Genomic DNA, 16,879 nt, shown 5'->3' with positions numbered 1-16,879 from the left:
CCTTGTAATTAAAGTAGTTGCTGCCAGCAGATGGAGGTGCCTTGAAGTTGACATGTTTGCCACCCATGCTACCGACAAGTTTGTAAAGTTCCACAGCCACCAAAAATCTTACAGATTGGGAAACACTGTTTGCTCTGCTTCCTACAGACCATTACAGACTTGAGAAATTATGGAGCTTACTGTATTTGAGGCTACTTTGTAACTGGCTGCTACAGCTTGTTGGCTTTCACCAGAAGCTAGGACACAATGTTTGATAGCCAGTTCCTCGTGAATGTTACGTATTGTGGGAAGACTAATTGGCCACAAAAAGGAAAAGTTGTCATATTAAATGATCAAATCTTTATACAGATGTGCAAAAATACCTGAAATGCCTCTTTGTCCATCTTTTACAGTTGTAGGATTAGCACAGAAAACTTCCCCTCCCTGTGCCTCAGTCTAACATAAATCATCTCTGGCGATGCCACATTTTCTGTCTTTGTAGTTCAAGGCAGATCATTTGCTATTTGCAGATTACTAACTGAAGCTTCCGTGACATTCGCTTGGTTTTGGTTATGATTTCTTACTTATAGAACGTAAACAGGAAATAGATCATTCACTTTTTTTGATTGCTACAAACACCACCAACTAACATTTAGCCATGTACAGTGTGGTGTGACACAGAAGTATAAACTGATTTTGACATCGTAGCCTAGAGTGTAAATCAGCCTTTACTCATATTAAGTCACCCACTTGTATGCACACAATGTCCCAAACACATGTATTTTACTAAATAAATGTTAAACCACTTTCAGAAAACACTCTGGTGAACAAAAATGAAATATGCTCATCACAAATTATGTAACGTATACATTTTTTAGGTGAACGGTTTCCTTTATATAAACTTTTTTTTTTTTTTAATCAATAAGATGATATTAAAAAGCTCTTATAATTTTAGGTAATCGGTTTGCAACATCAGTCATATTCTAAATTCAGTAAATCTTCACAATATTTCCAAAGAATCTAAGTGAGCAGGACTTTTATTTACAGCAAGCCAAGACTTTCTTTGCCTGAAAAGACCAGTAGATTTCAGTATGTAACATTATTCAGACGAAAATAAAATGCCTTAATCCAGATAATTTGAGTCATTATGAAAGTCTTCTTTTCCATTCAAGGTATCATTGTCCTTCCAGGAGCGTTTTTACGCTAGTAGTCATTTGCTGTTTTGTTTAAGGTACAGTGAATATTTTCAAAGACTGTCAGCATATGGCACTGCTTTGATTGAAAGCTATCAGCACATTTATTACATGTTATGATATAAGAGTTTATTGTGCCAAGAGTGTAGTTACTCACACGTACACAAAAACTGTTCAGTGTTGTTCAATGAAAGTTGAGTGTAATGCATCAACTAAGCAAAAAATGCTAATTTTTAAACATCTAATCAATGTCATATTATGCCTGCTTCTTTGTAAATCAGCAACTGAAATGCAATAGATTTTACAGCAGGCATATGGCGGTCAAGCACATTTCTCATTGAAGTTGCCACACAATATTCACACAAGGTCTCAACATGTCAAAATATCATGCCATGACATATAATTTATCTACACTGTTTTGGTAAGTCACCTTGGATGAAACTGTTTGAAAAATAAAGGTGCATACGATGTATGGAGTGACATGAAAGGTTTCACTTTAAGTGACAGATTGTTTTGTAAATGAGTTAGACACAACAATTGTATAGTGAAGTAGTCTCTATATTTCTACATTTGAAGTAACTGTTAAATTAAGTAAATGACCGGAAACTTTTTTCATCACTCCATACTCACTTAAAGAAATTCCATTAAGTTACAGACGTAGTACTGTTAACTGTAAAACAGAGGGCACCATACATAACTCCTTAAACGATTCACATGGGTAATTGGCAATCAATTGACCCCATTTCAGTAAAGATGTATTTGTAGCACCTCGTGACAAAGCTGCATATTTGTACTGTCTTACTCATTTTTGGTAAAGGAACTTAAATGATGTTAGTGCTCATTTTACTTAAGATGGCTCATAAAGCTATTCTACAGTATATATAGAAACTATGTAAAGAAATAATACTGTTTTGCCTTGTCAAAGAGGGGGGTCTGTAGCCCATCCCATTTTGTTTAAAAGAAAAAAGGCCAAACTTATCAGGCCTTCACTCATCATTTAGTCATAATACTTGAGAATAATGCCTAAAAGCAAGTTATACTATATAACTTTTGCATCCTGCTATTTGCAGAATAACTTACAGTATTTTTGTCAATGGTGTTGTTCTTTGCAGACTCCTTAATTGTCTTTTAGGACATATAATTTTCAAATTGTGCCTGCTTTGGCATTATGTTTGCACATGCTGTCCATACCTAACACGGGTGTGCTAATAGTCTATTTATGCCAATGTAATGCAAAGTAGCTTGACAAATTATGTCTTAAAGACAAAGTAAAGGCCAAATTATAAATGTTTTATTAGCACATGTTGCAGCTCTCAGACTTGCCCTTGTCCTTGTACTGTTCATCTTTATTAATGTTAAATATACTTCACGTTTAATAAACTGTAGCATTGCAAAAAAAAGCAAAACAAAAAGCACCATTCTAAGAAATAAGAAATTATATGAAATACAAAAAGACTCTGAAACTTAGTCCATGATTACCTGTCACGGAAATTCCCTTTTAAAATACTTCTGAGATCACAATAGGAAAGAGTCAGGAATCGGACCTTCTTTATTATAACATTGGACTCAATGTAGCTCACATATCAACAGCTGAGTTCTCTATTCAGACTGAAGAATATGGCACAGTAATGATCGTGTTTAGTTTATTTGCATAAAACATTTAAGAGCAACATTACTTGCACCAATTGGCATACATGTAAATGGTATAATCTCTACAACACCTTTATGTCTTTGTATATCTAAAATTCCTAAAATGGCTAAGCAGATTAAAAGTGAGTAGAAAATATTTTATTTCCTCATTCAAAAGTTTCTCAGGAATTCACTGTACCATACCATATTATAGTAATGGATTATAGTTATTCATTGCTTAGTCATTAATTAGTATAAAACAGCTAGAGTGAAAAGGTAGGAGTAAGACCTCTATAAAATGCTGGTATTTTATAAACATATATTATGTTTAGTGGCCTAGGGCATTACTGTTATTTACAATATAAACTAGTTCTCCTCACAACATGATTCTATTGTTATATATCAACTAATTCTATGGAATTATCCTGGGCAATGGATGTGGACCTCCCTCCTCGCCATCTTCCTCCTACTTTGGAGGTACTGGCTGTATATTTATTTAAGATTTACTTGCTTGTAGTTTTAGGATTAACCAAACCGTTCTAGATATACTCCACTCTGAGGAAAAATTTTGGATGAGTTTTGAAAATTACAAAATCTTTTAGGCAAAACCAATAACAAAAATTATTCATGCATTGCAGTGCTGCCTTAATATAGTACATTATATTTTAAAAATGGTAATACTGAAGAAAAAATGCTGGCTTTCAAAGCAAACTAAAGGCACTGTACCATATGCATCATATTAAATAAATTATAGTTGAAATGAAATTAAATTGTAGATGACTAAAAAATCATTCACAATGAAATGCTTATTACGGACTGACAAATAGTACAGGTGTTATTTTAGAAAATCTGTTGCTTCTTTCAGAATTTATTGTTGAGGCATGATTACTAATGACCACTGATAGTGTGTTGTGAGCTGTGCTCATTCCAAGTTGATTTAATGCAAATTCATTTTTCAACGCTGATGTGCACTTCACTGCCCACGCACACATATGACGCATTTGCTCAAAATGTTTTCACATTACATGAATATATACATTGAAACGTGATGCAAGATCAACTTGGATATTGCACACTGTTTCAGAAAATACTGAGTAAGTAAAGAAAGTCCTGAGCCATTGTTAAAAATGAACTAAAATATGTCTGTCCTTCATTTACACTGACTGGTGTGCTTTGCTTTAATGCAACATAGCAGTCAAAAGAAATCTAAAAGTTTCCTTTAATCAGCTAGGCTCATTTACATATATTGACTTTGAAGCATTTCAATTAAATCAATCAGCAAAACATATATTAAGTATTATGTAAAGTCAAAAAGTAGTTAATTATGATGAGTTGTTGGTAAATACCTGGTTAAAAGAAGTAAGACTTATATGTAAACTGTTAACAGAGAACAAAATAAAAAGTTAAATGTTGTTATACAGTATATGATCTTATTTTCTAATTACAATGTTCTGGTGCAAATAAAGTCAGGATGCCCTAGTTTAACAGGCAGGTGGCTACAAAGCACTTTCTTTTTCCTTGTAGTTCTTCCCTTTTGTTCTCTCAGAAAAACAAAATCAAAGTTTTTAACATCACCATAAAAGCTGTTGTGATCATTGTTAAAGAACATCGGTTTGATATCAACGGTTTTCCCCTACTCTGGAATTGGCTTTATAGTTAGATTTTATTCTTTAAAGGGATGGCTGTGACAGTTTGGAATTTAGGCTAGCTCATGTATGCTTTGTCATTGATATCCTGAGATTTTCCTTACATTTTTCAAAGTGTTGGGTCTGTAGGAAAAGCACAGTTTTACCAATTTTTCTTTACACTATTCTTTTTAGAACAATATCCTAAACAGGACTCCATTGAGTGACAAGTTGAGAACACATATACACCAGAGCCAATCCAGCACCTGGAGAAGCCACACAGGCATGCAATCTCCACATAAAAAATATTCAAACTGTACCACCATACCACCTTCCCTTTCCAATTTTTAACACGTTAAACATTTTGCTAAGTTAATATATATATATATATATATATATATATATATATATATATATATATATATATATATATATATATATGTGTATATATGTATATATATATATATATATATATATATATATATATATATATATATATATATGTAAAGGTAGTTCTAACTTTGCTTGTGTAATATATTTTCAGCAATTGCTTTAACAATTTGAATGGTGCCAGCAAAATTTCAAAACTAATATACCATTTTCAGACACATTCAACATTCTACCTTATAAAACAACTAAAGCAGCATTGTTACTTTTCAGCTTCATTTTTACCTTTCATTCTTATCAAATGTTCTATTAGTCTCCCGCTCACCCTCTTGCTACAGTCTTTTGCGATTGTGTTCTCACTAGTGCAGTAGGTCTTTCTTTATTTTAAGAGCTAACTAGTCAACTAATCATACCCATCACAGTGCTGTGATAGTACCTTCCAGATCTACTTCCTGCTTTACCATCAGTCAAATTCAGTTCTTGCCTTAAACACTGCACTGAGCATAAAATGAGTCTTAAACAGGAATTTTTCTTTAACTGCTTTTAGTTTTGATTCAGCATTCATAACTACGGGCTTTGCAATTCCTCCTAAAGTTAAACTTTAGGTTTCTACATTTTCCCGATCAGCATAAATGTATAAGTTACCATTTACTTATTGCTTTTTACCCTTTTGAAATTAATTTAATTAATTAATTTAATCCAGAGAATTCTCAAAAACAAATTTCCTCGCACAGACACAGAAGAGCCAGGGTTATGAATTCTAGACACAAGCAGCAAACAAGGATATTCATTCACACTCGTATAATTCTATGCTTCAGATATAACATGAATGAGGAATTGGTTGAAGTAGATGAGTATAATTGATCAATATTCATCCATCAAACCTAGTTAATCCAGTTTAGGGTTTGGGACTGAAGTCAGTCCTGGAGTCGGCTAATGATGGACAAGACTAAGTGGTCAATATTAACTGTTTCATGATACATGTGGTCTTCCTATTCCTAGAATAGGTCTTCCATATTCTTAGAAATCGCCTTTGTCAATGGGTGGGCCTCTCTGACAGTGTCTTAAATTGGTTTGAATCCTAACTGGTAGAAAATTCTTTTGTTAGTTGTGGTAATTATACTTCAAAGACTCTTGATATTCTATATGGTGTTCCACGAGGCTCAATCCTGGGTCTGCTGCTCTTTTCAATTTACATGCTTCCGTTAGGTCAGATTATCTCAGGGCATAACGTGAGCTACCACAGGTATGCCGATGACACACAACTGTATTTATCAACAGCGGCAGATGACCCCAACACTCTTGATTCACTGACAAAATGTCTTACTTGTGTTTCTGAATGGATGAGTAGTAATTTTCTCAAACTAAATTAAGAGAAAACAGAAATTTTAGTGATTGGCAGTAATGGATATAATGAGGTTATTAGAAATAAACTTGATGCATTATGATTAAAAGTCAAGATGGAGGTAAAGAATTTAGGGGTAAATATTGACTCTGACCTGAATTTTAAATCACATATTAGTCAGATTATTAGGAAAGCATTTTTTCAGTTAAGAAATATAGCAAAAGTTTGTCCTCCTTATCCATTGCATGATGCAGAAAAATTAGTTCACACTTTTGTTTTCAGTTGATTAGATTACTGTAACACACTCCTCTCAGGACTACCCAAAAAATACATCAATCGATTGCAACTAGTGCAGAATGCAGCTGCTAGAATCTTAACTAGGAAAAGAAAATCCGAGCACATTTCTCCAATTTTGATGTCACTACACTGGTTACCTGTGTCATGTAGAATTGACTTTAAAATACTACTTATGGTTTACAAAGCCTTAAGTAATCTCGCTCCATCTTATATTTTTTAATGTCTTACACCTTACACTCCAAATAGTAACCTTAGATCTTCAAATGAGTTTCTGCTTAGAATTCCAAGAGCTAAACTTAAAAGAGGTGGTGAGGCGGCCTTCTACTATTATGCAGCTAAACTCTGGAATAGCTTGCCAATAGGAATTCGCCAGATTAATACAGTGGAGCACTTTAAAACACTGCTGAAAACACATTACTTTAACATGGCTTTCTCATAGCTTCATCTTAGTTTAATCCTGATGCTCCGTATATTCAATTAATTATCATTATTCATGGTGGCTCCAAAATCCGTACTAACCCCTACTTTCTCTGCTGTTCTTTTTCCGTTTTTTTGTGGTGGCGATCTGTGCCACCACTACTTAATCAAAAGCACTGTGATGTCCCCACATTGATGGATTAAAGGCCAGAAGTCCACATGACCATCATCATCAAATTCTTCCATGAGAGGGGGCAGGGCGGTCTCGTGGCCGTGGAACTCCTGCAGATTTTATTTTCTTTCTCCAGCTGTCTGGAGTTTTTTTTTTGTTTTTTCTGTCCTCCCTGGCCATTGGACCTTACTTTTATTCTATGCTAATTACTTTTCCCTAATTTTAATTCTTATTTATTTTGTCTTTTTTCTATTTCTTCGTCATATAAAGCACTTTGAGCTACATTGTTTGTATGAAAATGTGCTATATAAATAAATGTTGTTATTTTTCTTATATGCCGCAACCAGTGTGTATTCTTCGAAGATTTTATAGTCTTGTTGTAATTTCTGACATTGCTTTGTAATACAGTAATCCCTCCTCCATCGCGGGGGTTGCGTTCCAGAACCCCCCGCGAAAGGTGAAAATCCGCGAAGTAGAAACCATATGTTTATATGGTTATTTTTATATTGTCATGCTTGGGTCACAGATTTGCACAGAAACACAGGAGGTTGTAGAGAGACAAGAACTTTATTCAAACACTGCAAACAAACATTTGTCTCTCTTTCAAAAGTTTAAACTGTGCTCCATGACAAGACAGAGATGACAGTTCCATCTCACAATTAAAAGAATGCAAACATATCTTCCTCTTCAAAGGAGTGCGAGTCAGGAGCAGACAATGTCAGAAAGAGAGAGAAAAGCAAACAATCAAAAATCAATATGTGCCCTTCGAGCTTTTAAGTATGCGAAGCTCCGTGCAGCATGTCGCTTCACGAAGCAGCTGCACAGAAGGGAGCAACGTGAAGATAATCTTTCAGCATTTTTAGACGAGCGTCCGTATCGTATAGGTTTGCGAACAGCCCCCCTGCTTAATCCCCCTACGTTAGGATCAGAGAATGTCAGCTCAAGAGAGAGAGAGAAAAGTAAGTTGGGTAGCTTCTCAGCCATCTGCCAACAGCGTCCCTTGTATGAAATCAACTGGGCAAACCAACTGAGGAAGCATGTACCAGAAATTAAAAGACCCATTGTCCGCAGAAATCCGCGAACCAGCAAAAAATCCACAATATATATTTAAATATGCTTACATATAAAATCCGCGATAGAGTGAAGCCGCGAAAGGCGAAGCGCGATATAGCGAGGGATTACTGTAATGATTTTTTTCTTTGTTATGATTGTTATATGTATAGATTAGCATTATGATTTTTTTGTTTCTGTCTAGTTTGTTGATGTTGGTAGGTTTTAAGAGTATTCCTGAATAGAGTTCTAGTATATCATCTGGTTCTTAAGGCATTAAAAAGTATATTTGTAGATTGTTGGAATTGTTCTTTTGATAAGTAGATTCTATGGAATCTTAAGAGTTGAGATTTTACTATATCCTTATGGGTATGTGCTGGGTAAAAGCTAGTTTCTGGTTTGTAGTTTGTTTTTATATACTTCTTAGTCTAGATAATGAACTGAAGTATTGTTGATCTTTGCTGTTAACTCAATGTTTTCCCAATGTGTATTTAATTTGTGTAAGTATTGTTTGAATTCTGCTAATCCATGATCCCATATTCCAAAGATATCATTGACGTATCATAGGTATATTGTTGGTTTATATTTTAAGGTAACTTCAATTTCTTGTTTCCATCTGGCTAGATACAGATTGGCATACGCCAGGGCAAACTTTTTGCCCATGGCTGTGCCTTTTGATTTGTAAATGGAACTGATTTTTAAAAACAAAATCATTACTGGTAAGTGATAGGGATAATAACTTTAAAATATACTTGTTAGGTCCGTGTTTCTGTGGATAGCAGTTTAACCACTCCTTTAGTTACTTGTGTGCCATGTTGAATGTCTATTTGTATGCAAGTTTTTAACATTAATAGTAAATAATGTGTTTTTGGTTAGTGTTATTGTTTTAATTTTCTGAATGAAATGTGTTGTATCTTTGATGCAAGTATCATGTAATTGGGATAAAAGATTAAAATAAAAGTCAATGTAATTTGCTATGTTGTAAGTTTCACTGTTGCAGCCTGATACAATAGGATGCTCTTGTGGGATCAAATACCTAAGCCTTGGTTCTGTAGGTTCTGTTTGGAATTCTTCCTGTTTATGATTTATCACTTTTCTTTCACCATGTTGTCAATAATATAATCTATCAGTTTTTGTGTTTTTTAAATATATTTGTAGGTTTTTGATAATATTCTTTGTCTTCTAATTGTCTTCTGTAACTTCTGTAATGTAGTCCTCTATGTCCATTAATACTGTAACACTTCCCTTATCAGCTGGTTTTATTATGTTTCTTAGTTTGTGTAATTCTTTCAGGGCTTGTCTTTCTTGTGTAGTTATATTATTTTTATTTTGATGAAAATTATTAGGGATTTGTTTAATTTTATGGATGTTCTCAGCAATCATTTTTTTATTTGGAGTTCTCCAGTTAGATTTTGGACAAAAAGGTATTTGTGTAGTTATTTCTTTATTTTGATAATAATGTATTAATTTGATTCTCCTATGGATGTTTTCCAATTCAGATATTGTTTTATTCATTGGTCTGTTTGTTGTTGGGGTAGGTACAAAAGTTAAACCTCTAGATAAGAGGGATTTTTGTGGCTGAGTTAAAGTGAACCATTTGAAAAGATTTAAGTTGTTTATTTGTTTATTATTTTTCTCTTTTGTTGTATTGCTTTTGCCATGTTTACTTGAAGTTTAAAGCTTTGAGCCAGTTGACAAAAAATCTTTGTTCTGTGGATCTATTCCAATGTACAGTATTTGGTGTTTTTACAAAATAAATGTTTCCTCTTGACAGCCATGAAATATAATTTGTATTGTGAGTGATGTATTTATTGAATGCTTCCAGGATCATTTGCTGATTTTTATACTAATTGATCTAGAGTAATTTAGTTATTGAATCATAATAGTAGCTCTGGGAAAGATCTTGGAAGTATGGAAAATAAAAGTTATTATATTCTTGTATTAGAATAAATAGACATGAAAACTTATAAGCATTATACTTGGTGTAAGCAGTAGCACAAATCAAGTATGCCAAGCAAATAGTTAAATAAAGGCACATGCCATATTTCTTTAATTAAAGCTTAGCTGAAACCTCCAATGTTTTATTTATCAGCTTGAAGGGGTAGAATATTTGGTGGTTTCCATGAAAACTTGAAAGGACCAGCTACAGAAAGGAGTCAAAATAAGCAACGAATGAGCTGTCTTGAATGAGTCAGGATGATAAGAAATGATTATATAAACTGTAACTTTTGGCTTGTTCGGAGCTCAGCTCAGTTTGACTTAATTGGGTTGAGTCCGTGTTACAGTGATCCCTCGCTATATCGCGCTTCGCCTTTCGCGGCTTCACTTCATCGCGGATTTTATATGTAAGTATATTTAAATATATATCGCGGATTTTTCGCTGCTTCGCGGGTTTCTGCGGACAATGGGTCTTTTAATTTCTGGTACATGCTTCCTCAGTTGGTTTGCCCAGTTGATTTCATACAAGGGACGCTATTGGCAGATGGCTGAGAAGCTACCCAACTTACTTTCTCTCTCTCTCTCTCTTGCGCTGACGTAGGGGGGTGTGAGCAGGGGGGCTGTTCGCACACCTAGACGATAGGGACGTTGCTACCTTCTGTGTGCAGCTGCTTCCTCAAGGACATGCTGCACGGTGCTTCGCATAGTTAAAAGCTCAAAGGGCACGTATTGATTTTTTACTTTTTCTCTGGCTCTCTCTCTCTCCCTGCACCTGACGGAGGGGGTGTGAGCTGCCGCCTTCAACAGCTTTGTACCGGCGGGGCTTCGCATACTTAAAAGCCAAACAACCCTATTGATTTCTTTTTTGACTGCTTGCTTTGTTCTCTCTCTCTCTCCTGACGCGCACTCCTTTGAAAAGGAAGATATGTTTGCATTCTTTTAATTGTGAGACAGAACTGTCATCTCTGTCTTGTCATGGAGCACAGTTTAAACTTTTGAAAAAGAGACAAATGTTTGTTTGCAGTGTTTGAATAACGTTCCCGTCTCTCTACAACCTCCTGTGTTTCTGCGCAAATCTGTGACCCAAGCATGACAATATAAAAATAACCATATAAACATATGGTTTCTACTTCGCGGATTTTCTTATTTCGCGGGTGGCTCTGGAACGCAACCCCCGCGATGGAGGAGGGATTACTGTATTGTTTATTACAATAAACTAATTACTCTGTTTGCCTATCCTTCGACTCCTAGGGCCTTCTTTCAAGCTGAGAATCTTCGGCGTATTTTACGCTTCCACAGAAGCAATTCTGAGCATAGGTTGTGTTTGTTTATAGTTTCAGTATATGTCAATGTCAATTTATTTATATAGCACATTTAAAACAACATAGGAATGCTGTGGCCAAAGTGCTTTACAATAAAAGAAGAAAAAAACATACAATTAACATAAATAACATAAATAGAAATAAAATAAATGAACATAAGTAAAATAAATAGTAAATAGAAATAAGATTACAAAATCACAATGAGGAAACAGTCAATATTACTGAAGGTCATGGAAAGCAATTAAATAGAAAAGAGTCTTTAATCTTTTTTGAACAGTTTAATTGTAGACGACTCCTTTATGTAATGAGGTAAAGAATTCCACAGGCTTGGAGCAGCAGCTGCAAAAGCCCTGTCCCCCTTAGTTTTACACTTGGTATGAGGGACAACAAGAGACAACAGACCAGAAGATCTAAGCAGTCTAGATGGCTGGTGTAAAGCACACAATTCAGTTAAATAGGCAGGAGCAAGCCCATGTAAAGATTTAAAAATTAGCAACAAGATTTTAAAATCAATTCGAAAACTGACAGGCAGCCAGTGTAAAGAAGCTAAAATTGGAGAAACCAACCAGAAAGCGAGCAGCAACATTCTGGACCAACTGTAATCTGCATATCAGAGATTTGCTAATCCCAGAATACAGCGAGTTGCAGTGATGAAGGCGAGAAAAGATAAAAGCACGAGTAGCTTTCTCAAGATCCCTAGAAGATGAAAAAGGCTTCATCTTACTTAAAAGACGAAGCTGGAAAAAGCAACTCTTGACTACAGAATTAACCTGTTTCTCAAAAGAGAGGTTACAGTCAAAAGTAACACCAAGAATGCGGACTTGAGGTGTGCAAAAGACAGAAAGAGATGAGAAGTCCAAGACCAATTGGGCTTTAGCTGATGGACCCACTATAAGCATTTCCGTTTTATTTTGATTTAGATCAAGAAAATTATTAGCCATCCAGGATCTTAGTTCAAAAAGACAGTTGTACAGTTGATTCATTGCAGAGTTGCAAACGGGAACATAAACCTGTGTATCATCAACATAGCAGTGAAAAGAAATGTTAAATTTCTTAAAAATAGCTCCAGTAGGGTGAAGGTATATAGAGAATAAAATAGGACCCAAAATGGATCCCTGAGGAACACCACATTTAAGAGTAGCAGTAGATGAAAAAGCAGAATTTAAAGTCACTGAAAAGTGTCTACCAATTAGGTATGACCTGAACCAGTTAAGAGCAGCCCCTTTAAGCCCAACAAGATGTTCAAGCCGCAACAGCAATATCTCATGGTCAATAGTGTCAAAGGCAGCGGACAGGTCAAGGAGGACAAGGACTGCAGCGCCACCTGAGTAAGTAATAATAGAGATATCATTGAATACTTTCAGGAGGGCCGTCTCAACACCATGATAACGCCTAAAGCCAGATTGGTAGATCTCATATAAATTATTGGAGTTAAGCTTATTGACGAATTGATTAAAATAATTCCTTCTAATATTTTAGCCAGAAATGGCATTTGGGAAATCGGGTGAAAATTGGCTAAAACTCCAGGATCTAATTCTGCCTTTTTTAGACAGGGACACACCGCAGCATGTTTAAAAAATGAGGGCACAACCCCCTCACTAATAGAACCATTGATAAGATGGACCCAAAACATCAAAGGCTTCCACTAAGAGGTGTGGTGGTACAATATCAAGAGGACTCAGAGTAGGTTTAAGGGTGTCAATAGTACTTGTTAACTGTGAAAGTGAGACAAGATCAAAAGATTCCAAGACAATGCCATGATTAACAGTAGGAAGTTCATAGCCAGTTGGAACAATATCACAGCGGATTGTATCAATTTTACTCACAAAGAATGAAAGAAACTGCTCACATGAAAGAACAGTACTATTTAATCTTGTCACAAAATGAGGGTGAATGGCTGCATTAATTGAATTAAGTAAGACCCTATAATTCTTAGAATGATGGGATACTAAATCAGCGAAAAAATCATGTTTAGCTTTCTTAACTGCAACCTGGAAGTTGAATAGAGAAGTACTAAAAATCTGTTTAGAAACAATTAGTCCATCTGTTTTCCATTCCGCAGTTCGACAGGCGCAGCGTAGTGGTCGCGTAGTTTCATTTAGCCAGGGAGCAGGTCCTCCTTTATTACAGCGTATCTTGAGCAGAGCAACTGAGTCTAAAACCGTTTTACAAGAAGAATTAAATTCGAAAACAAAAATCGATACCATCATATTGGACTTGTACATTAAGACTAGAGAATATGGTTTTAAAATCGGATATAATAGAAGAATTTAAAAAGTGAGAACAACATAGAGCACAACTAGTAGTAAAAACATCAACAGTGATATTCAAATTCATCATTATAGAAAAGTGATCAGTAAAAGAAACATGACATAAATCAATATTATTAACTGAAATATCACGTGTAAGAACGAGATCAAGGGTGTGACCGAGAGAGTGAGTTGGTGTAATTATAATGCTGGATAAAATCAAAAATGAGTCCAGTAGTGATAAAAAGTCATTAACCAAAGGTTTCGATTGACAACAAACATGTATGTTAAAATCACCAACAATAAATACTTTGTCATGGGAGAGAGTAATATCAGCCCGGAGATCAAAGAATTCAGAAATGAAGATATCATTAATTACACAGCAAACAACAAAGAAGGGGAGCTGCACACTTGCAGTTTGAAGCTACTAAACAGACCCCTTGTAAGGCTCCGACACAATAACATACTTTTAAAAACAGTGGCAATGCCCCACCACGACGAGTTAGCTGAGGAGAGTTTAAAAATGAATAACCTGATGGTACCAAGTCAGTAAAACATGAAGAGTCAGCATTTACAATCCAGGTCTCAGTGATGAAAAAGAAATCCAGTTTATTTGAGATAATAGTCTTGCAGAATAAGTTTTATTACACAGTGAAGTAGAAGAGCTTGCTGTGGGACGAGCATGGGTGAGCGTGTGAAGATTAGCAGCGTTTACACCCCGAGAGCACACTGAGGAAGAGTGATACCGCTTTGAGATGGAGAAAATAAATCCGGTATCCAGCGCACAATGGACCAGGGATGGAGTCCTGTGCAGGAAAAGATGGGTCATAGACGACTTGCAGGCATTGGGAATCCAAGCTGTGGGACTTGACTTGGCATTGTTTAACAGCAATACTGGCTCTTCTTCCACTGCGGCAGCGGGTGCCTTTGCATCTACAAGAGGCATTCAGCTCACTGATACAAGTGAACACCGATGTCCAGGTGAAGAAGTCAGGAGATGAATAAAACAAAACATATGATATGTCCTTATTGTTTATACCTATGGAAAGAATCAAATTGTGAACTTCATTGTTTGAAGATTTTTTTTGTTTTAAAAATTGATGTGCTTATATATAATACTTATACCGGTTTCACGGTTTTCAGTGCTATCTGTTTCCCATGCATGAGTGGATGTTAACCACATTTTCCACTGCAATTACTACAGTAGACTGGCTAAGAATAACCTATTCCACTGTCATGAGAATTGTACATTGTACAAAAAAATATTTTAATGTGCACACAAATATTAATACAGGTTTGCATGGCCCTATACCTGTAAAGTTTTCAAGGGGGTGGCACTAATGAAGAGAAGGAATCACATTGCATGACAGATGCAGTCAAAATATAGAACCTTTTTATTGAACAAATTTTGCAAACAACTTAAACTAAAATTTTGAAAACATATTTTCAACCACCCAAAAAGGCATTTAGACTTAGTAAAATATCCAGAGGTGCTTGTCAAAAGTTGTATTGCTCTGAACAGGAATAAGTAGTAGATATTTTTTGTAAACCAACTACACTTTCTGTTAACGTTAACAATCTCTGTGCACTGACACATTAAAGTGACCTTTTAAACAACTTTATCATCATTATACTGCATAATATTTAAACTAATAAATAATAATAAAATAAATAATAGTGTAACTTCCAGTAATAATACAGTTTCTTCAAGCCCAGGTGCATTACACAGTATTCACCAAATAAAAATAAAATAAAACAAGTGCAACTTGGTAATAACATCTTTACCAACTGAGCCATCATCAAGGCAAATTGCATTAATATGGACCTTGCTTCAAGCTAAACTATAAACATAAAAAATAAAACTGCAACTTGCATTTATAATGCTATTTGTGGTATAGCCCTACAGAATCGTATTAGGGCCACGGTGAAGGAAAAAAAAAAAACTATGTCGAGAGTAAAGTCGACATGTTGAATTTATTCTTGACATTTCCACTTTATTCTCACCGTTTACGTCAAGATTAAAGTCGACATTTCCATTTTATTGTCATAGTTTATTTTGTCATTAAAGTAGAATGTCGTAAGCTAAACTTCGTCCTAAAATCAATGTTTAATTTACTAGATTTTCTCAAACCCCGTCATAAGTTAATGTAGCACATTAAATGCTTTGTGTTGTGTTCCCCAACCCAGTTGTTAATCACTACACGCTTCTTAAACTGACTTCCTCTGCACTAAGAGGAGGCGCAAGCAGCTATCGCTGCACAGAACACATTCACTTCATGATATTCCTGCTCGCTGAAAATTTAGAATGCTAAGATAAATACTTGATATCATTTTCATGATGAAATGCATTAAAGCAGGTATTAAACATGCACGGTAGTGTGGCAGTAGTGCTGCTTCCTCGCAGTAAGGGGTCCCCAGGTGTACGTTAAGTGTAGAGAAGTTTATGGCAGGTGTGACCAGGCTCCAAAAAAAACTGGGTGTATGAATGGTTATCGCACAGGTTTAACTTAAATATTGTGCAAGTGTTGGGTTCGTGAACTGGTGGTCGGTGACACGAACACAGAATTCAATGGATGTTCTTCTGAGCGGACTTTCTTTATTGCATACATGCTGTCTCTGTCTGACGTACCAAACCCTCAGTTCCTAACCTTCCTTTTTCTTTCTCCACATAACCAATCACCACACAATAAACGTCATTGTGAAATTAAAACTAGTTATAAACTTAGACCACGGAGTGTTCAGAACTTTAAAAAAATCTTCGTTGTACATGTTTAATTATACCAACCATTCAGGGTTGCACCCATCCCAGCAAGCATTGTGTGCAAGGCAGGAGCAAATCCTGAACGTGGCGCCAGCACATCGCAGGGTGAATACGAGCAATACATACACTAGCAAGGTCAATATAACGTAACAAAACCCCACATCCTACATGACTTTGAAAGGAAACTGAAGAACGCCGAGTAAACACACCAGAAAAACATGCAAGTTCAAGACAGGGAACACCCGGGACGTCCTTACTGCGAGGCAGCAGTGCAACCTCCACGCCACCGTGCCAGTTTAAGAAGCACGTAGCGATTTAATATGGCTCTGGGAACACTTTAACACAAAGCATTTAATGTGCTACATAACTTATGACGGGGTTTGAGAAAATGTACTAAATTAAATATTCATTTTAAGATGAAGTTTAGTTTACAATGTTCTACTTTAATGACAAATTACGAAAGTAAAGTCAACATGTTGACTTTATTCTCGTTATAAGCGTTGACATTAAAGTGG

This window comes from Erpetoichthys calabaricus, chromosome 2 (assembly GCF_900747795.2).
Source record: "Erpetoichthys calabaricus chromosome 2, fErpCal1.3, whole genome shotgun sequence".
Taxonomy (NCBI): Eukaryota; Metazoa; Chordata; class Cladistia; order Polypteriformes; family Polypteridae; genus Erpetoichthys; species Erpetoichthys calabaricus.
This window is presented reverse-complemented; position numbering follows the sequence as displayed.